We start from the raw sequence: 23,860 nt of genomic DNA, 5'->3' as shown, positions 1-23,860 counted from the left end.
CCGCCCAGCTGTCTCTGATAAAACGCTTCGTTACTGTCTCAGTCACCTCAGCAGTGAGAGCCAGGGGGGCTTATTCCATTCCTGTCTCTTGTTCTGTGCTTGTCTCCCATTACTGTCTCAGTCACCTCAGCAGTGAGAGCCAGGGGGGCTTATTCCATTCCTGTCTCTTGTTCTGTGCTTGTCTCCCATTACTGTCTCAGTCACCTCAGCAGTGAGAGCCAGGGGGGCTTATTCCATTCCTGTCTCTTGTTCTGTGCTTGTCTCCCATTACTGTCTCAGTCACCTCAGCAGTGAGAGCCAGAGGGGCTTATTCCATTCCTGTCTCTTGTTCTGTGCTCGTCTCCCATTACTGTCTCAGTCACCTCAGCAGTGAGAGCCAGAGGGGCTTATTCCATTCCTGTCTCTTGTTCTGTGCTCGTCTCCCATCACTGTCTCAGTCACCTCAGCAGTGAGAGCCAGGGGGACTTATTCCATTCCTGTCTCTTGTTCTGTGCTCGTCTCCCATTACTGTGTCAGTCACCTCAGCAGTGAGAGCCAGGGGGGCTTATTCCATTCCTGTCTCTTGTTCTGTGCTTGTCTCCCATTACTGTCTCAGTCACCTCAGCAGTGAGAGCCAGAGGGACTTATTCCATTACTGTCTCTTGTTCTGTGCTTGTCTCCCATTACTATCTCAGTCACCTCAGCAGTGAGAGCCAGAGGCACTTATTCCATTCCTGTCTCTTGTTCTGTGCTCGTCTCCCATTACTGTCTCAGTCACCTCAGCAGTGAGAGCCAGGGGGGCTTATTCCATTCCTGTCTCTTGTTCTGTGCTCGTCTCCCATTACTGTCTCAGTCACCTCAGCAGTGAGAGCCAGGGGGGCTTATTCCATTCCTGTCTCTTGTTCTGTGCTTGTCTCCCATTACTGTCTCAGTCACCTCAGCAGTGAGAGCCAGGGGGGCTTATTCCATTCCTGTCTCTTGTTCTGTGCTTGTCTCCCATTACTGTCTCAGTCACCTCAGCAGTGAGAGCCAGAGGGACTTATTCCATTCCTGTCTCTTGTTCTGTGCTCGTCTCCCATCACTGTCTCAGTCACCTCAGCAGTGAGAGGCAGGGGGGCTTATTCCATTCCTGTCTCTTGTTCTGTGCTCGTCTCCCATTACTGTGTCAGTCACCTCAGCAGTGAGAGCCAGGGGGGCTTATTCCATTCCTGTCTCTTGTTCTGTGCTTGTCTCCCATTACTGTCTCAGTCACCTCAGCAGTGAGAGCCAGAGGGACTTATTCCATTACTGTCTCTTGTTCTGTGCTTGTCTCCCATTACTATCTCAGTCACCTCAGCAGTGAGAGCCAGAGGGGCTTATTCCATTCCTGTCTCTTGTTCTGTGCTTGTCTCCCATTACTGTCTCAGTCACCTCAGCAGTGAGAGCCAGGGGGGCTTATTCCATTCCTGTCTCTTGTTCTGTGCTCGTCTCCCATCACTGTCTCAGTCACCTCAGCAGTGAGAGCCAGAGGCACTTATTCCATTCCTGTCTCTTGTTCTGTGCTCGTCTCCCATTACTGTCTCAGTCACCTCAGCAGTGAGAGCCAGGGGGGCTTATTCCATTCCTGTCTCTTGTTCTGTGCTCGTCTCCCATTACTGTCTCAGTCACCTCAGCAGTGATTGCCAGAGGGGCTTATTCCATTCCTGTCTCTTGTTCTGTGCTTGTCTCCCATTACTGTCTCAGTCACCTCAGCAGTGAGAGCCAGAGGGACTTATTCCATTCCTGTCTCTTGTTATGTGCTTGTCTCCCATTGCTGTCTCAGTCACCTCAGCAGTGAGAGCCAGGGGGGCTTATTCCATTCCTGTCTCTTGTTCTGTGCTTGTCTCCCATTACTGTCTCAGTCACCTCAGCAGTGAGAGCCAGAGGGGCTTATTCCATTGCTGTCTCTTGTTCTGTGCTTGTCTCCCATTACTGTCTCAGTCACCTCAGCAGTGAGAGCCAGGGGGGCTTATTCCATTCCTGTCTCTTGTTCTGTGCTCGTCTCCCATTACTGTCTCAGTCACCTCAGCAGTGAGAGCCAGAGGGGCTTATTCCATTCCTGTCTCTTGTTCTGTGCTTGTCTCCCATTACTGTCTCAGTCACCTCAGCAGTGAGAGCCAGGGGGGCTTATTCCATTCCTGTCTCTTGTTCTGTGCTCGTCTCCCATTACTGTCTCAGTCACCTCAGCAGTGAGAGCCAGGGGGGCTTATTCCATTCCTGTCTCTTGTTCTGTGCTTGTCTCCCATTACTGTCTCAGTCACCTCAGCAGTGAGAGCCAGAGGGGCTTATTCCATTCCTGTCTCTTGTTCTGTGCTTGTCTCCCATTACTGTCTCAGTCACCCCAGCAGTGAGAGCCAGAGGGACTTATTCCATTCCTGTCTCTTGTTATGTGCTTGTCTCCCATTGCTGTCTCAGTCACCTCAGCAGTGAGAGCCAGGGGGGCTTATTCCATTCCTGTCTCTTGTTCTGTGCTTGTCTCCCATTACTGTCTCAGTCACCTCAGCAGTGAGAGCCAGAGGGGCTTATTCCATTGCTGTCTCTTGTTCTGTGCTTGTCTCTCATTACTGTCTCAGTCACCTCAGCAGTGAGAGCCAGAGGGGACTTATTCCATTCCTGTCTCTTGTTCTGTGCTCGTCTCCCATTACTGTCTCAGTCACCTAAGAAGTAAGAGCCAGAGGGGCTTATTCCATTCCTGTCTCTTGTTCTGTGCTCGTCTCCCATTACTGTCTCAGTCACCTCAGCAGTGAGAGCCAGGGGGTCTTATTCCATTCCTGTCTCTTGTTCTGTGCTCGTCTCCCATTACTGTCTCAGTCACCTCAGCAGTGAGAGCCAGGGGGACTTATTCCATTCCTGTCTTTGTTCTGTGCTTGTCTCCCATTACTGTCTCAGTCACCTCAGCAATGAGAGCCAGAGGGACTTATTTCATTCCTGTCTCTTGTTATGTGCTCGTCTCCCATTACTGTCTCAGTCACCTCAGCGGTGAGAGCCAGGGGGGCTTATTCCATTCCTGTCTCTTGTTCTGTGCTCGTCTCCCATTACTGTCTCAGTCACCTCAGCAGTGAGAGCCAGGGGGGCTTATTCCATTCCTGTCTCTTGTTCTGTGCTCGTCTCCCATTACTGTCTCAGTCACCTCAGCAGTGAGAGCCAGAGGGGCTTATTCCATTCCTGTCTCTTGTTCTGTGCTTGTCTCCCATTACTGTCTCAGTCACCTCAGCAGTGAGAGCCAGGGGGGCTTATTCCATTCCTGTCTCTTGTTCTGTGCTTGTCTCCCATTACTGTCTCAGTCACCTCAGCAGTGAGAGCCAGGGGGGCTTATTCCATTCCTGTCTCTTGTTCTGTGCTCGTCTCCCATTACTGTCTCAGTCACCTCAGCAGTGAGAGCCAGGGGGGCTTATTCCATTCCTGTCTCTTGTTCTGTGCTAGTCTCCCATTACTGTCTCAGTCACCTCAGCAGTGAGAGCCAAGGGGGCTTATTCCATTCCTGTCTTTTGTTCTGTGCTTGTCTCCCATCGCTGTCTCAGTCACCTCAGCAGTGAGAGCCAGGGGGGCTTATTCCATTCCTGTCTCTTGTTCTGTGCTCGTCTCTCATTAATGTCTCAGTCACCTCAGCAGTGAGAGCCAGAGGGGCTTATTCCATTCCTGTCTCTTGTTCTGTGCTCGTCTCCCATTACTGTCTCAGTCACCTCAGCAGTGAGAGCCAGGGGGGCTTATTCCATTCCTGTCTCTTGTTCTGTGCTCGTCTCCCATCGCTGTCTCAGTCACCTCAGCAGTGAGAGCCAGGGGGGCTTATTCCATTCCTGTCTCTTGTTCTGTGCTCGTCTCTCATTAATGTCTCAGTCACCTCAGCAGTGAGAGCCAGAGGGGCTTATTCCATTCCTGTCTCTTGTTCTGTGGTCGTCTCTCATTACTGTCTCAGTCACCTCAGCAGTGAGAGCCAGAGGGACTTATTCCATTCCTGTCTCTTGCTCTGTGCTTGTCTCACATTACTGTCTCAGTCACCTCAGCAGTGAGAGCCAGGGGGGCTTATTCCATTCCTGTCTCTTGTTCTGTGCTCGTCTCCCATTACTGTCTCAGTCACCTCAGCAGTGATTGCCAGAGGGGCTTATTCCATTCCTGTCTCTTGTTCTGTGCTTGTCTCCCATTACTGTCTCAGTCACCTCAGCAGTGAGAGCCAGAGGGACTTATTCCATTCCTGTATCTTGTTCTGTGCTTGTCTCCCATTGCTGTCTCAGTCACCTCAGCAGTGAGAGCCAGGGGGGCTTATTCCATTCCTGTCTCTTGTTCTGTGCTTGTCTCCCATTACTGTCTCAGTCACCTCAGCAGTGAGAGCCAGAGGGACTTATTCCATTCCTGTCTCTTGTTCTGTGCTTGTCTCCCATTACTGTCTCAGTCACCTCAGCAGTGAGAGCCAGGGGGGCTTATTCCATTCCTGTCTCTTGTTCTGTGCTCGTCTCCCATTACTGTCTCAGTCACCTCAGCAGTGAGAGCCAGAGGGGCTTATTCCATTCCTGTCTCTTGTTCTGTGCTCGTCTCACATCGCTGTCTCAGTCACCTCAGCAGTGAAAGCCAGGGGGGCTTATTCATTCCTGTCTCTGGTTCTGTGCTCGTCTCCCATTACTGTCTCAGTCACCTCAGCAGTGAGAGCCAGAGGGACTTATTCCATTCCTGTCTCTTGTTCTGTGCTTGTCTCCCATTACTGTTTCAGTCACCTCAGCAGTGAGTGCCAGGGGGGCTTATTCCATTCCTGTCTCTTGTTCTGTGCTCGTCTCCCATTACTTTCTCAGTCACCTCAGCAGTGAGAGCCAGAGGGGCTTATTCCATTCCTGTCTCTTGTTCTGTGCTTGTCTCCCATTACTGTCTCAGTCACCTCAGCAGTGAGAGCCAGAGGGACTTATTCCATTCCTGTCTCTTGTTCTGTGCTCGTCTCCCATCACTGTCTCAGTCACCTCAGCAGTGAGAGCCAGAGGGGCTTATTCCATTCCTGTCTCTTGTTCTGTGCTTGTCTCCCATTACTGTCTCAGTCACCTCAGCAGTGAGAGCCAGAGGGGCTTATTCCACTCCTGTCTCTGGTTCTGTGCTTGTCTCCCATTACTGTCTCAGTCACCTCAGCAGTGAGAGCCAGAGGGACTTATTCCATTCCTGTCTCTTGTTCTGTGCTCGTCTCACATCGCTGTCTCAGTCACCTCAGCAGTGAAAGCCAGGGGGGCTTATTCATTCCTGTCTCTGGTTCTGTGCTCGTCTCCCATTACTGTCTCAGTCACCTCAGCAGTGAGAGCCAGGGGGGCTTATTCCATTCCTGTCTCTTGTTCTGTGCTTGTCTCCCATTACTGTCTCAGTCACCTCAGCAGTGAGAGCCAGAGGGACTTATTCCATTCCTGTCTCTTGTTCTGTGCTTGTCTCCCATTGCTGTCTCAGTCACCTCAGCAGTGAGAGCCAGGGGGGCTTATTCCATTCCTGTCTCTTGTTCTGTGCTTGTCTCCCATTACTGTCTCAGTCACCTCAGCAGTGAGAGCCAGAGGGGCTTATTCCATTCCTGTCTCTTGTTCTGTGCTCATCTCACATCGCTGTCTCAGTCACCTCAGCAGTGAAAGCCAGGGGGGCTTATTCCATTCCTGTCTCTTGTTCTGTGCTCGTCTCCCATTACTGTCTCAGTCACCTCAGCAGTGAGAGCCAGGGGGGCTTATTCCATTCCTGTCTCTTGTTCTGTGCTTGTCTCCCATTACTGTCTCAGTCACCTCAGCAGTGAGAGCCAGGGGGGCTTATTCCATTCCTGTCTCTGGTTCTGTGCTCGTCTCCCATTACTGTCTCAGTCACCTCAGCAGTGAGAGCCAGAGGGACTTATTCCATTCCTGTCTCTTGTTCTGTGCTCGTCTCCCATTACTGTCTCAGTCACCTCAGCAGTGAGAGCCAGGGGGGCTTATTCCATTCCTGGGGGACTGAGTTGGACAGTAATTCCCAGACAGACAGGAATCCCCCCATGAGACATTATCTTCAGGTCCCAGAGTTTGCTATAGCGACCATTACTGTCCTATAATAATCTTCTGATACTGGGGCTATTATCTATATTACGCTGTAATAAGGCTGTATAAGGGGCAATCTATAGATACAGTGCATTTCATTTGTCGCTGAATTGAAAAATATACAGTAATAATATTTTATTATGCAGCAGAAAAACAAATCAGCTCTAGGTACAATGAATAGACAGGCGGTGTAAGAAGAGATTGTAGCACCCCTAAGATCAGCGGTGACCCCGGGAATATATACTAATGAACCATAAACAATTCTACCACTATAGTGCCCTCACAACTAGAATAACACAATTCTACCACTATAGTGCCCTCACAACTAGAATAACACAATTCTACCACTATAGTGCCCTCACAACTAGAATAACACAATTCTACCACTATAGTGCCCTCACAACTAGAATAACACAATTCTACCACTATAGTGCCCTCACAACTAGAATAACACAATTCTACCACTATAGTGCCCTCACAACTAGAATAACACAATTCTACCACTATAGTGCCCTCACAACTAGAATAACACAATTCTACCACTATAGTGCCCTCACATCTAGAATAACACAATTCTACCACTATAGTGCCCTCACAACTAGAATAACACAATTCTACCACTATAGTGCCCTCACAACTAGAATAACACAATTCTACCACTATAGTGCCCTCACAACTAGAATAACACAATTCTACCACTATAGTGCCCTCACAACTAGAATAACACAATTCTACCACTATAGTGCCCTCACAACTAGAATAACACAATTCTACCACTATAGTGCCCTCACAACTAGAATAACACAATTCTACCACTATAGTGCCCTCACAACTAGAATAACACAATTCTACCACTATAGTGCCCTCACAACTAGAATAACACAATTCTACCACTATAGTGCCTTCACAACTAGAATAACACAATTCTACCACTATAGTGCCCTCACAACTAGAATAACACAATTCTACCACTATAGTGCCCTCACAACTAGAATAACACAATTCTACCACTATAGTGCCCTCACAACTAGAATAACACAATTCTACCACTATAGTGCCCTCACAACTAGAATAACACAATTCTACCACTATAGTGCCCTCACAACTAGAATAACACAATTCTACCACTATAGTGCCCTCACAACTAGAATAACACAATTCTACCACTATAGTGCCCTCACAACTAGAATAACACAATTCTACCACTATAGTGCCCTCACAACTAGAATAACACAATTCTACCACTATAGTGTCCTCACAACTAGAATAACACAATTCTACCACTATAGTGCCCTCACAACTAGAATAACACAATTCTACCACTATAGTGCCCTCACAACTAGAATAACACAATTCTACCACTATAGTGCCCTCACAACTAGAATAACACAATTCTACCACTATAGTGTCCTCACAACTAGAATAACACAATTCTACCACTATAGTGCCCTCACAACTAGAATAACACAATTCTACCACTATAGTGCCCTCACAACTAGAATAACACAATTCTACCACTATAGTGCCCTCACAACTAGAATAACACAATTCTACCACTATAGTGCCCTCACAACTAGAATAACACAATTCTACCACTATAGTGCCCTCACGACTAGAATAACACAATTCTACCACTATAGTGCCCTCACGACTAGAATAACACAATTCTACCACTATAGTGCCCTCACATCTAGAATAACACAATTCTACCACTATAGTGCCCTCACAACTAGAATAACACAATTCTACCACTATAGTGTCCTCACAACTAGAATAACACAATTCTACCACTATAGTGCCCTCACAACTAGAATAACACAATTCTACCACTATAGTGTCCTCACAACTAGAATAACACAATTCTACCACTATAGTGCCCTCACGACTAGAATAACACAATTCTACCACTATATTGCCCTCACGACTAGAATAACACAATTCTACCACTATAGTGCCCTCACGACTAGAATAACACAATTCTACCACTATAGTGCCCTCACAACTAGAATAACACAATTCTACCACTATAGTGCCCTCACAACTAGAATAACACAATTCTACCACTATAGTGCCCTCACAACTAGAATAACACAATTCTACCACTATAGTGCCCTCACAACTAGAATAACACAATTCTACCACTATAGTGCCCTCACAACTAGAATAACACAATTCTACCACTATAGTGCCCTCACAACTAGAATAACACAATTCTATCACTATAGTGCCCTCACAACTAGAATAACACAATTCTACCACTATAGTGCCCTCACAACTAGAATAACACAATTCTACCACTATAGTGCCCTCACGACTAGAATAACACAATTCTACCACTATAGTGCCTTCACAACTAGAATAACACAATTCTACCACTATAGTGTCCTCACAACTAGAATAACACAATTCTACCACTATAGTGCCCTCACAACTAGAATAACACAATTCTACCACTATAGTGCCCTCACGACTAGAATAACACAATTCTACCACTATAGTGCCCTCACGACTAGAATAACACAATTCTACCACTATAGTGCCCTCACGACTAGAATAACACAATTCTACCACTATAGTGCCCTCACGACTAGAATAACACAATTCTACCACTATAGTGCCCTCACAACTAGAATAACACAATTCTACCACTATAGTGCCCTCACAACTAGAATAACACAATTCTACCACTATAGTGCCCTCACAACTAGAATAACACAATTCTACCACTATAGTGCCCTCACGACTAGAATAACACAATTCTACCACTATAGTGCCCTCACGACTAGAATAACACAATTCTACCACTATAGTGCCCTCACGACTAGAATAACACAATTCTACCACTATAGTGCCCTCACGACTAGAATAACACAATTCTACCACTATAGTGCCCTCACAACTAGAATAACACAATTCTACCACTATAGTGCCCTCACAACTAGAATAACACAATTCTACCACTATAGTGCCCTCACAACTAGAATAACACAATTCTACCACTATAGTGTCCTCACAACTAGAATAACACAATTTTACCACTATAGTGCCCTCACAACTAGAATAACACAATTCTACCACTATAGTGCCCTCACAACTAGAATAACACAATTCTACCACTATAGTGCCCTCACGACTAGAATAACACAATTCTACCACTATAGTGCCCTCACGACTAGAATAACACAATTCTACCACTATAGTGCCCTCACGACTAGAATAACACAATTCTACCACTATAGTGCCCTCACGACTAGAATAACACAATTCTACCACTATAGTGCCCTCACAACTAGAATAACACAATTCTACCACTATAGTGCCCTCACGACTAGAATAACACAATTCTACCACTATAGTGCCCTCACGATTAGAATAACACAATTCTACCACTATAGTGCCCTCACAACTAGAATAACACAATTCTACCACTATAGTGCCCTCACAACTAGAATAACACAATTCTACCACTATAGTGCCCTCACAACTAGAATAACACAATTCTACCACTATAGTGCCCTCACAACTAGAATAACACAATTTTACCACTATAGTGCCCTCACAACTAGAATAACACAATTCTACCACTATAGTGCCCTCACAACTAGAATAACACAATTCTACCACTATAGTGCCCTCACGACTAGAATAACACAATTCTACCACTATAGTGCCCTCACGACTAGAATAACACAATTCTACCACTATAGTGCCCTCACGACTAGAATAACACAATTCTACCACTATAGTGCCCTCACGACTAGAATAACACAATTCTACCACTATAGTGCCCTCACAACTAGAATAACACAATTCTACCACTATAGTGCCCTCACAACTAGAATAACACAATTCTACCACTATAGTGCCCTCACAACTAGAATAACACAATTCTACCACTATAGTGCCCTCACGACTAGAATAACACAATTCTACCACTATAGTGCCCTCACGACTAGAATAACACAATTCTACCACTATAGTGCCCTCACGACTAGAATAACACAATTCTACCACTATAGTGCCCTCACGACTAGAATAACACAATTCTACCACTATAGTGCCCTCACAACTAGAATAACACAATTCTACCACTATAGTGCCCTCACAACTAGAATAACACAATTCTACCAATATAGTGCCCTCACAACTAGAATAACACAATTCTACCACTATAGTGCCCTCACGACTAGAATAACACAATTCTACCACTATAGTGCCCTCACGACTAGAATAACACAATTCTACCACTATAGTGCCCTCACAACTAGAATAACACAATTCTACCACTATAGTGCCCTCACAACTAGAATAACACAATTCTACCACTATAGTGCCCTCACAACTAGAATAACACAATTCTACCACTATAGTGTCCTCACAACTAGAATAACACAATTTTACCACTATAGTGCCCTCACAACTAGAATAACACAATTCTACCACTATAGTGCCCTCACAACTAGAATAACACAATTCTACCACTATAGTGCCCTCACGACTAGAATAACACAATTCTACCACTATAGTGCCCTCACGACTAGAATAACACAATTCTACCACTATAGTGCCCTCACGACTAGAATAACACAATTCTACCACTATAGTGCCCTCACGACTAGAATAACACAATTCTACCACTATAGTGCCCTCACGACTAGAATAACACAATTCTACCACTATAGTGCCCTCACAACTAGAATAACACAATTCTACCACTATAGTGCCCTCACAACTAGAATAACACAATTCTACCACTATAGTGCCCTCACGACTAGAATAACACAATTCTACCACTATAGTGCCCTCACGATTAGAATAACACAATTCTACCACTATAGTGCCCTCACAACTAGAATAACACAATTCTACCACTATAGTGCCCTCACGACTAGAATAACACAATTCTACCACTATAGTGCCCTCACAACTAGAATAACACAATTCTACCACTATAGTGCCTTCACAACTAGAATAACACAATTCTACCACTATAGTGCCCTCACAACTAGAATAACACAATTTTACCACTATAGTGCCCTCACAACTAGAATAACACAATTCTACCACTATAGTGCCCTCACAACTAGAATAACACAATTCTACCACTATAGTGCCCTCACAACTAGAATAACACAATTCTACCACTATAGTGCCCTCACAACTAGAATAACATACAGAGTGTTGGTGTAGAGGTACCTACAATAAATAGGTTGACTCATCTCAGGCTACGCTACTCCCACCTCTCACTAGGGCCGCACGTACACCTTACACTTGCCCCTGACAGGGTGTAATGGGACTGCAATCAGTGTCCTCACATGGGCACAGTCTATGGAAATGCAGTTTCCTATACTGTACTACAATACTACTCACGTGCACTTACTGGTCTCCGGTACACTGACATCTCAACTTTGTAATTGCACTTTAGCTCCAGTCACATGTGGCCTAATTAAACGTCAGACTATTTTTTTATGCATTTATTAATTTCTTACAAATTTTGATAAAAGCTGATTGCGCTGTTTCCGAAGAGTGGCTAATGCTTCATCTTTCTGAATGCTACGTTGCATTGTCAGTAATAGTATATACGGCATGCCTATATTCTGTGTGTGACTGCTGCTGTATCTGCATACGGAATGCTATGTTACAGTGTCAGTAATAGGATATGTGGCATGCCTATATTCTGTGCGTGACTGCGGCTGTATCTGCATACTGAATGCTACATATGTTAAAGTGTCAGTAATAGTATATATGCGGCATGTCTATATTCTGTGTGTGACTGCAGCTGTATCTGCATACGGAATACTATGTTACAGTGTCAGTAATATGATATGCGGCAAGCCTATATTCTGTGTGTGACTGCGGCTGTATCTGCATACAGAATGATACGTTACAGTGTCAGTAATAGGATATAGGGCATGCCTATATTCTGTGTGTGACTGCGGCTGTATCTGCATACGGAATGCTACGTTACAGTGTCAGTAATAGGATATGCGGCATGCCTATATTCTATGTGTGACTGTGGCTGTATCTGCATATGGAATGCTATGTTACAGTGTCAGTAATAGGATATGCGGCATGCCTATATTCTGTGTGTGACTGCGGCTGTATCTGCATACTGAATGCTACATATGTTAAAGTGTCAGTAATAGTATATAGGGCATGTCTATATTCTGTGTGTGACTGCAGCTGTATCTGCATACGGAATGCTATGTTACAGTGTCAGTAATAGGATATGCAGCATGCCTATATTCTGTGTGTTACTGTGGCTGGATCTGCATATGGAATGCTATGTTACAGTGTCAGTAATAGGATATGCGGCATGCCTATATTCTTTGTGTGACTGCGGCTGTATCTGCATACGGAATGCTATGTTACAGTGTCAGTAATAGGATATGCGGCATGCCTATATTCTGTGTGTGACTGCGGCTGTATCTGCATATGGAATGCTATGTTACAGTGTCAGTAATGGGATATGCGGCATGCCTATATTCTGTGTGTGACTGCGGCTGTATCTGCATACTGAATGCTACATATGTTAAAGTGTCAGTAATAGTATATAGGGCATGTCTATATTCTGTGTGAGACTGCAGCTGTATCTGCATACGGAATGCTATGTTACAGTGTCAGTAATAGGATAAGCGGCATGCCTATATTCTGTGTGTGACTGCGGCTGTATCTGCATAAGGAATGCTATGTTACAGTGTCAGTAATAATAAGAATTTACTTACCGATAATTCTATTTCTCATAGTCCGTAGTGGATGCTGGGAACTCCGTAAGGACCACGGGGAATAGCGGCTCTGCAGGAGACTGGGCACAAAAGTAAAAGCTTTAGGACTACCTGGTGTGCACTGGCTCCTCCCCCTATGACCCTCCTCCAAGCCTCAGTTAGGATACTGTGCCCGGACGAGCGTACACAATAAGGAAGGATTTTGAATCCCGGGTAAGACTCATTACCAGCCACACCAATCACACCGTACAACTTGTGATCTGAACCCAGTTAACAGCATGATAACAGAAGGAGCCTCTGAAAAGATGGCTCACAACAACAATAACCCGATTTTTGTAACAATAACTATGTACAAGTATTGCAGACAATCCGCACTTGGGATGGGCGCCCAGCATCCACTACGGACTATGAGAAATAGAATTATCGGTAAGTAAATTCTTATTTTCTCTAACGTCCTAGTGGATGCTGGGGACTCCGAAAGGACCATGGGGATTATACCAAAGCTCCCAAACGGGCGGGAGAGTGCGGATGACTCTGCAGCACCGAATGAGAGAACTCCAGGTCCTCCTCAGCCAGGGTATCAAATTTGTAGAATTTAGCAAACGTGTTTGCCCCTGACCAAGTAGCTGCTCGGCAAGGTTGTAAAGCCGAGACCCCTCGGGCAGCCGCCCAAGATGAGCCCACTTTCCGTGTGGAATGGGCTTTTACAGATTTTGGCTGTGGCAGGCCTGCCACAGAATGTGCAAGCTGAATTGTACTACAAATCCAACGAGCAATCGTCTGCTTAGAAGCAGGAGCACCCAGCTTGTCAGATTTTCTGACTCCAGCCGTCCTGGAAACATATATTTTCAGGGCCCTGACTACGTCCAGCAACTTGGAATCCTCCAAGTCCCTAGTAGCCGCAGGCACCACAATAAGTTGGTTTAAGTGAAATGCTGAAACCACCTTAGGGAGAAATTGAGGACGAGTCCTCAATTCTGCCCTGTCCGTATGAAAAATTAGGTAAGGGCTTTTATAGGATAAAGCCGCCAATTCTGAGACACGCCTGGCTGAGGCTAGGGCTAACAGCATTACCACTTTCCAAGTGAGATATTTCAAGTCCACAGTGGTGAGTGGTTCAAACCAATGTGATTTTAGGAATCCCAACACTACATTGAGATCCCAAGGTGCCACTGGAGGCACAAAAGGAGGCTGTATATGCAGTACTCCCTTGACAAACGTCTGAACTTCAGGGACTGAAGCTAGTTCTTTTTGGAAGAATATCGACAGGGCCGAAATTTGAACCTTAATGGACCCTAATTTGAGGCCCATAGACAGTCCTGTTTGCAGGAAATGCAGGAATCGACCCAGTTGAAATTCCTCCGTAGGGGCCTTCCTGGCCTCGCACCACGCAACATATTTACGCCAAATACGGTGATAATGTTGTACGGTTACATCCTTCCTGGCTTTGATCAGGGTAGGGATGACTTCATCCGGAATGTCTTTTTTTCTTCAGGATCCGGCGTTCAACCGCAATGCCGTCAAACGCAGCCGCGGTAAGTCTTGGAACAGACAGGGTCCTTGTTGGAGCAGGTCCCTTCTTAGAGGTAGAGGCCACGGACCCTCCGTGAGCATCTCTTGAAGTTCCGGTTACCAAGTCCTTCTTGGCCAATCCGGAGCCACGAATATAGTGCTTACTCCTCTCCATCTTATCAATCTCAGTACCTTGGGTATGAGAGGCAGAGGAGGGAACACATACACTGACTGGTACACCCACGGTGTTACCAGAGCGTCTACAGCTATTGCCTGAGGGTCCCTTGACCTGGCGCAATACCTGTCGAGTTTTTTCCCAACGGTTTATAATCATGTGGAAGACTTCTGGGTGAAGTCCCCACTCTCCCGGGTGGAGGTCGTGCTGAGGAAGTCTGCTTCCCAGTTGTCCACTCCCGGAATGAATACTGCTGACAGTGCTATCCCATGATTTTCCGCCCAGCGAAGAATCCTTGCAGCTTCTGTCATTGCCCTTCTGCTTCTTGTGCCACCCTGTCTGTTTACGTGGGTGACTGCCGTGATGTTGTCCGACCGGATCAACACCGGCTGTCCTTGAAGCAGAGGTCTTGCTAAGCTTAGAGCATTGTAAATGTCCCTTAGCTTCAGGATATTTATGTGAAGTGATGTCTCCAGGCTTGACCATAAGTCCTGGATATTCCTTCCCTGTGTGACTGCTCCCCAGCCTCGCAGGCTGGCATCCGTGGTTACCAGGACCCAGTCCTGAATGCCGAATCTGCGGCCCTCTAGAAGATGAGCACTCTGCAACCACCACAGGAGGGACACCCCTGTCCTTGGTGACAGGGTTATCCGCTGATGCATCTGAAGATGCGACCCGGACCATTTGTCCAGCAGGTCCCACTGGAAAGTTCTTGCGTGGAATCTGCCGAATGGGATTGCTTCGTAGGAAGCCACCATTTTACCCAGAACCCTTGTGCATTGATGCACTGAGACTTGGCTCGGTTTGAGGAGGTTCCTGACTAGCTCGGATAACTCCCTGGCTTTCTCCTCCGGGAGAAACACCTTTTTCTGGACTGTGTCCAGGATCATCCCTAGGAACAGAAGACACGTCGTCGGAACCAGCTGCGATTTTGGAATATTGAGAATCCAATCGTGCTGCCGCAACACTACCTGAGATAGTGCTACACCGACCTCCAACTGTTCCCTGGATCTTACCCTTATCAGGGAATCGTCCAAGTAAGGGATAACTAAAATTCCCTTCCTTCGAAGGAATATCATCATTTCGGCCATTACCTTGGTAAAGACCCGGGGTGCCGTGGACCATCCCTACGGCAGCGTCTGAACTGATAGTGACAGTTCTGTACCATAAACCTGAGGTACCCTTGGTGAGAAGGGTAAATTTTGACATGAAGGTAAGCATCCTTGATGTCCCGAGACATCATGTAGTCCCCTTCTTCCAGGTTCGCAATCACTGCTCTGAGTGACTCAATCTTGAATTTGAACCTCTGTATGTAAGTGTTCAAAGATTTTAGATTTTAGCATCGGTCTCACCGAGCCGTCTGGCTTCGGTACCACAATAGTGTGGAATAATACCCCGTTCCCTGTTGCAGGAGGGGTACCTTGATTATCACCTGCTGGGAATACAGCTTGTGAATGGCTTCCAAAACTGCCTCCCTGTCAGAGGGAGACGTCGGTAAAGTCGACTTTTGGAAACGGCGAGGGGGAGACGTCTCGAATTCCAATATGTACCCCTGAGATATTACCTGAAGGATCCAGGGGTCTACTTGCGAGTGAGCCCACTGCGCACTGAAATTCATTGAGAACGGGCCCCCACCGTGCCTGAGCTTGTAAAGCCCTAGCGTCATACTGAGGGCTTGGCAGAGGCGGGAAAGAGTTTCTGTTCCTGGGAACTGGCTGATCTCTGCAGCCTTTTTCCTCTCCCTCTGTCACGAGCAGAAAAGAGGAACCTTTTGTCCGCTTGCCAACAAAAGACTGCGCCTGATAATACGGCGTCTTATTTTGAGAGGCGACCTGGGGTACAAACGTGGATTTCCCAGCTGTTGCCGTGGCCACCAGGTCTAAAAGACCGACCCCAAATGTCCCCTTTCAAAGGCAATACTTCCAAATGCCGTTTGGAATCCGCATCACCTGACCATTTTACTGGTAGAATTGGACAACGCACTTATACTTGATGCCAGTCGGCAATTATTCCGCTGTGCATCATGCATATATAGAAATGCATCTTTTAAATGCTCTATAGGCAATAATATACTATCCTTATCTAAGATATCAATATTTCCAGTCAGGGAATCCGACCAAGCCAACCCAGCACTGCACCTCCAGGCTGAGGCGATAGCTGGTCGCAGTATAACACCAGTATGTGTGTAAATACCTTTTTTTGGATACCCTCCTGCTTTCTATCAGCAGGATCCCTAAGGGCGGCCATCTCATGAGAGGGTAGAGCCCTTGTTCTTACAAGCGTGTGAGCGCCTTATCCCCCCTAGGGGGTGTTTCCCAATGCATCCTAACCTCTGGCGGGAAAGGGTATGCAGCCAATACTTTTTAAGAAATTATTAATTGTTATCGGGGGGAAACCCACGCATCATCACACACCTCATTTTATTTCTCTGATTCAGGAAAACTACAGGTAGTTTTTCCCTCACCGAACATAATACCCCTTTTTTTTGGTGGTACTCGTATTATCGGAAATGTATAAAACATTTTCCATTGTCTCAATCATGTAACGTGTGGCCCTACTGGAAATCACGGTTGTCTCTTCACCGTCGACACAGGAGTCAGTATCCGTGTCGGCGTCTGTATCTGCCATCTGCCTGACGGCCTATGAGACGTCTGGACAGGAACAAGCTGAGTAGCCGGCTGTCTCATGTCAACCACTGTTTTTTTTTATATAGAGCTGACACTGTCACGTAATTTTCAACAGTACATCCACTCAGGTGTCGACCCCCTAGGGGGTGACATCACTGTTACAGACACTCTGCTCCGTCTCCACATCATTTTTCTCCTCATACATGTCGACACAAACGTACCGACACACAGCACACACACAGGGAATGCTCTGATAGAGGACAGGACCCACTTAGCCCCTTGGGGAGACAGAGGGAGAGTTTGCCAGCACACACCAGAGCGCTATATATGTATAGGGACAACCTTACAATAAGTGTCTATCCCTTATAGCTGCTTATATCTGTTATTTTGCCAAATAAGTGCCCCCCTCTCTTTTTTACCCTGTTTCTGTAGTTGCAGGATGCAGGGGAGATTCTGGGAGCCTTCCTACCAGCGGAGCTGTGTGGGAAAAATGGCGCTGTGTGCTGAGGAGATAGGCCCCGCCCCCTTCACGGCGGGCTCTTCTCCCGCTTTTTTCTGGAAAACTGGCAGGGGTTAAATACATCCATATAGCCCAGGAGCTATATGTGATGTATTTTTTGCCAAATAAGGTAAATTCATTGCTTCCCAGGACGCCCCCCCCCAGCGTCCTGCACCCTCAGTGACCGGAGTGTGAAGTGTGCTGAGAGCAATGGCGCACAGCTGCAGTGCTGTGCGCTACCTTATGAAGACAGGAAAGTCTTCTGCCGCCGATTTATGGACCTCTTCTTGCTTCAGCATCTGTAAGGGGGCCGGCGGCGCGGCTCCGGGACCCATCCATGGCTGGGCCTGTGATCGTCCCTCTGGAGCTAATGTCCAGTAGCCTAAGAAACCCAATCCACTCTGCACGCAGGTGAGTTCGTTTCTCTCCCCTTAGTCCCTCGATGCAGTGAGCCTGTTGCCAGCAGGTCTCACTGAAAATAAAAAAACCTATTTAAACTTTTACTCTAAGCAGCTCAGGAGAGCCACCTAGATTGCACCCTTCTCGGCCGGGCACAAAAATCTTAACTGAGGCTTGGAGGAGGGTCATAGGGGGAGGAGCCAGTGCACACCAGCTAGTCCTAAAGCTTTTACTTTGTGCCCAGTCTCCTGTGGAGCCGCTATTCCCCATGGTCCTTTCGGAGTCCCCAGCATCCACTAGGACGTTAGAGAAAGGATATGCGGCAAGCCTATATTCTGTGTGTGACTGCGGCTGTATCTGCATCCTGAATGCTACATATGTTAAAGTGTCAGTAATAGTATATACGGCATGTCTATATTCTGTGTGTGACTGCAGCTGTATCTGCATACGGAATGCTATGTTACAGTGTCAGTAATAGGATATACGGCATGTCTATATTCTGTGTGTGACTGCAGCTGTATCTGCATACGGAATGCTATGTTACAGTGTCAGTAATATGATATGCTGCATGCCTGTATTCTGTGTGTGACTGCGGCTGTATCTGCATACGGAATGCTATGTTACAGTGTCAGTAATATGATATGCGGCATGCCTGTATTCTGTGTGTGACTGCGGCTGTATCTGCATCCTGAATGCTACATATGTTAAAGTGTCAGTAATAGTATATACGGCATGTCTATATTCTGTGTGTGACTGCAGCTGTATCTGTATACGGAATGCTATGTTACAGTGTCAGTAATATGATATGCGGCATGCCTGTATTCTGTGTGTGACTGCGGCTGTATCTGCATACGGAATGCTATGTTACAGTGTCAGTAATAGGATAAGCGGCATGCCTATATTCTGTGTGTGACTGCGGCTGTATCTGTATACGGAATGCTATGTTACAGTGTCAGTAATAGGATATGCGGCAAGCCTATATTCTGTGTGTGACTGCGGCTGTATCTGCATATGGAATGCTATGTTACAGTGTCAGTAATGGGATATGCGGCATGCCTATATTCTGTGTGTGACTGCGGCTGTATCTGCATACTGAATGCTACATATGTTAAAGTGTCAGTAATAGTATATAGGGCATGTCTATATTCTGTGTGAGACTGCAGCTGTATCTGCATACGGAATGCTATGTTACAGTGTCAGTAATAGGATAAGCGGCATGCCTATATTCTGTGTGTGACTGCGGCTGTATCTGCATAAGGAATGCTATGTTACAGTGTCAGTAATAATAAGAATTTACTTACCGATAATTCTATTTCTCATAGTCCGTAGTGGATGCTGGGGACTCCGAAAGGACCATGGGGAATAGCGGCTCCGCAGGAGACTGGGCACAAAGTAAAAGCTTTAGGACTAGCTGGTGTGCACTGGCTCCTCCCCCTATGACCCTCCTCCAAGCCTCAGTTAGGATACTGTGCCCGGACGAGCGTACACAATAAGGAAGGATTTTGAATCCCGGGTAAGACTCATTACCAGCCACACCAATCACACCGTACAACTTGTGATCTGAACCCAGTTAACAGCATGATAACAGAAGGAGCCTCTGAAAAGATGGCTCACAACAACAATAACCCGATTTTTGTAACAATAACTATGTACAAGTATTGCAGACAATCCGCACTTGGGATGGGCGCCCAGCATCCACTACGGACTATGAGAAATAGAATTATCGGTAAGTAAATTCTTATTTTCTCTAACGTCCTAGTGGATGCTGGGGACTCCGAAAGGACCATGGGGATTATACCAAAGCTCCCAAACGGGCGGGAGAGTGCGGATGACTCTGCAGCACCGAATGAGAGAACTCCAGGTCCTCCTCAGCCAGGGTATCAAATTTGTAGAATTTAGCAAACGTGTTTGCCCCTGACCAAGTAGCTGCTCGGCAAGGTTGTAAAGCCGAGACCCCTCGGGCAGCCGCCCAAGATGAGCCCACTTTCCGTGTGGAATGGGCTTTTACAGATTTTGGCTGTGGCAGGCCTGCCACAGAATGTGCAAGCTGAATTGTACTACAAATCCAACGAGCAATCGTCTGCTTAGAAGCAGGAGCACCCAGCTTGTTGGGTGCATACAGGATAAACAGCGAGTCAGATTTTCTGACTCCAGCCGTCCTGGAAACATATATTTTCAGGGCCCTGACTACGTCCAGCAACTTGGAATCCTCCAAGTCCCTAGTAGCCGCAGGCACCACAATAAGTTGGTTTAAGTGAAATGCTGAAACCACCTTAGGGAGAAATTGAGGACGAGTCCTCAATTCTGCCCTGTCCGTATGAAAAATTAGGTAAGGGCTTTTATAGGATAAAGCCGCCAATTCTGAGACACGCCTGGCTGAGGCTAGGGCTAACAGCATTACCACTTTCCAAGTGAGATATTTCAAGTCCACAGTGGTGAGTGGTTCAAACCAATGTGATTTTAGGAATCCCAACACTACATTGAGATCCCAAGGTGCCACTGGAGGCACAAAAGGAGGCTGTATATGCAGTACTCCCTTGACAAACGTCTGAACTTCAGGGACTGAAGCTAGTTCTTTTTGGAAGAATATCGACAGGGCCGAAATTTGAACCTTAATGGACCCTAATTTGAGGCCCATAGACAGTCCTGTTTGCAGGAAATGCAGGAATCGACCCAGTTGAAATTCCTCCGTAGGGGCCTTCCTGGCCTCGCACCACGCAACATATTTACGCCAAATACGGTGATAATGTTGTACGGTTACATCCTTCCTGGCTTTGATCAGGGTAGGGATGACTTCATCCGGAATGTCTTTTTTTCTTCAGGATCCGGCGTTCAACCGCAATGCCGTCAAACGCAGCCGCGGTAAGTCTTGGAACAGACAGGGTCCTTGTTGGAGCAGGTCCCTTCTTAGAGGTAGAGGCCACGGACCCTCCGTGAGCATCTCTTGAAGTTCCGGTTACCAAGTCCTTCTTGGCCAATCCGGAGCCACGAATATAGTGCTTACTCCTCTCCATCTTATCAATCTCAGTACCTTGGGTATGAGAGGCAGAGGAGGGAACACATACACTGACTGGTACACCCACGGTGTTACCAGAGCGTCTACAGCTATTGCCTGAGGGTCCCTTGACCTGGCGCAATACCTGTCGAGTTTTTTCCCAACGGTTTATAATCATGTGGAAGACTTCTGGGTGAAGTCCCCACTCTCCCGGGTGGAGGTCGTGCTGAGGAAGTCTGCTTCCCAGTTGTCCACTCCCGGAATGAATACTGCTGACAGTGCTATCCCATGATTTTCCGCCCAGCGAAGAATCCTTGCAGCTTCTGTCATTGCCCTTCTGCTTCTTGTGCCACCCTGTCTGTTTACGTGGGTGACTGCCGTGATGTTGTCCGACCGGATCAACACCGGCTGTCCTTGAAGCAGAGGTCTTGCTAAGCTTAGAGCATTGTAAATGTCCCTTAGCTTCAGGATATTTATGTGAAGTGATGTCTCCAGGCTTGACCATAAGTCCTGGATATTCCTTCCCTGTGTGACTGCTCCCCAGCCTCGCAGGCTGGCATCCGTGGTTACCAGGACCCAGTCCTGAATGCCGAATCTGCGGCCCTCTAGAAGATGAGCACTCTGCAACCACCACAGGAGGGACACCCCTGTCCTTGGTGACAGGGTTATCCGCTGATGCATCTGAAGATGCGACCCGGACCATTTGTCCAGCAGGTCCCACTGGAAAGTTCTTGCGTGGAATCTGCCGAATGGGATTGCTTCGTAGGAAGCCACCATTTTACCCAGAACCCTTGTGCATTGATGCACTGAGACTTGGCTCGGTTTGAGGAGGTTCCTGACTAGCTCGGATAACTCCCTGGCTTTCTCCTCCGGGAGAAACACCTTTTTCTGGACTGTGTCCAGGATCATCCCTAGGAACAGAAGACACGTCGTCGGAACCAGCTGCGATTTTGGAATATTGAGAATCCAATCGTGCTGCCGCAACACTACCTGAGATAGTGCTACACCGACCTCCAACTGTTCCCTGGATCTTACCCTTATCAGGGAATCGTCCAAGTAAGGGATAACTAAAATTCCCTTCCTTCGAAGGAATATCATCATTTCGGCCATTACCTTGGTAAAGACCCGGGGTGCCGTGGACCATCCCTACGGCAGCGTCTGAACTGATAGTGACAGTTCTGTACCATAAACCTGAGGTACCCTTGGTGAGAAGGGTAAATTTTGACATGAAGGTAAGCATCCTTGATGTCCCGAGACATCATGTAGTCCCCTTCTTCCAGGTTCGCAATCACTGCTCTGAGTGACTCAATCTTGAATTTGAACCTCTGTATGTAAGTGTTCAAAGATTTTAGATTTTAGCATCGGTCTCACCGAGCCGTCTGGCTTCGGTACCACAATAGTGTGGAATAATACCCCGTTCCCTGTTGCAGGAGGGGTACCTTGATTATCACCTGCTGGGAATACAGCTTGTGAATGGCTTCCAAAACTGCCTCCCTGTCAGAGGGAGACGTCGGTAAAGTCGACTTTTGGAAACGGCGAGGGGGAGACGTCTCGAATTCCAATATGTACCCCTGAGATATTACCTGAAGGATCCAGGGGTCTACTTGCGAGTGAGCCCACTGCGCACTGAAATTCATTGAGAACGGGCCCCCACCGTGCCTGAGCTTGTAAAGCCCTAGCGTCATACTGAGGGCTTGGCAGAGGCGGGAAAGAGTTTCTGTTCCTGGGAACTGGCTGATCTCTGCAGCCTTTTTCCTCTCCCTCTGTCACGAGCAGAAAAGAGGAACCTTTTGTCCGCTTGCCAACAAAAGACTGCGCCTGATAATACGGCGTCTTATTTTGAGAGGCGACCTGGGGTACAAACGTGGATTTCCCAGCTGTTGCCGTGGCCACCAGGTCTAAAAGACCGACCCCAAATGTCCCCTTTCAAAGGCAATACTTCCAAATGCCGTTTGGAATCCGCATCACCTGACCATTTTACTGGTAGAATTGGACAACGCACTTATACTTGATGCCAGTCGGCAATTATTCCGCTGTGCATCATGCATATATAGAAATGCATCTTTTAAATGCTCTATAGGCAATAATATACTATCCTTATCTAAGATATCAATATTTCCAGTCAGGGAATCCGACCAAGCCAACCCAGCACTGCACCTCCAGGCTGAGGCGATAGCTGGTCGCAGTATAACACCAGTATGTGTGTAAATACCTTTTTTTGGATACCCTCCTGCTTTCTATCAGCAGGATCCCTAAGGGCGGCCATCTCATGAGAGGGTAGAGCCCTTGTTCTTACAAGCGTGTGAGCGCCTTATCCCCCCTAGGGGGTGTTTCCCAATGCATCCTAACCTCTGGCGGGAAAGGGTATGCAGCCAATACTTTTTAAGAAATTATTAATTGTTATCGGGGGGAAACCCACGCATCATCACACACCTCATTTTATTTCTCTGATTCAGGAAAACTACAGGTAGTTTTTCCCTCACCGAACATAATACCCCTTTTTTTTGGTGGTACTCGTATTATCGGAAATGTATAAAACATTTTCCATTGTCTCAATCATGTAACGTGTGGCCCTACTGGAAATCACGGTTGTCTCTTCACCGTCGACACAGGAGTCAGTATCCGTGTCGGCGTCTGTATCTGCCATCTGCCTGACGGCCTATGAGACGTCTGGACAGGAACAAGCTGAGTAGCCGGCTGTCTCATGTCAACCACTGTTTTTTTTTATATAGAGCTGACACTGTCACGTAATTTTCAACAGTACATCCACTCAGGTGTCGACCCCCTAGGGGGTGACATCACTGTTACAGACACTCTGCTCCGTCTCCACATCATTTTTCTCCTCATACATGTCGACACAAACGTACCGACACACAGCACACACACAGGGAATGCTCTGATAGAGGACAGG

At 46.9% G+C, this 23,860-nt stretch overlaps 1 protein-coding gene across 1 annotated transcript in view; it reads right to left on the bottom strand.

Moving 5' to 3' along the window:
- Nucleotides 1-23,860, bottom strand: part of LOC134927087 (alanine aminotransferase 2-like) — a 259,669-nt gene that overhangs the window by 62,468 nt on the left and 173,341 nt on the right. The window lies entirely within an intron of this gene.

The sequence above is a fragment of the Pseudophryne corroboree genome, chromosome 5 (assembly GCF_028390025.1).
Source record: "Pseudophryne corroboree isolate aPseCor3 chromosome 5, aPseCor3.hap2, whole genome shotgun sequence".
NCBI classification, from domain to species: Eukaryota; Metazoa; Chordata; class Amphibia; order Anura; family Myobatrachidae; genus Pseudophryne; species Pseudophryne corroboree.
This window is presented reverse-complemented; position numbering and strand designations above follow the sequence as displayed.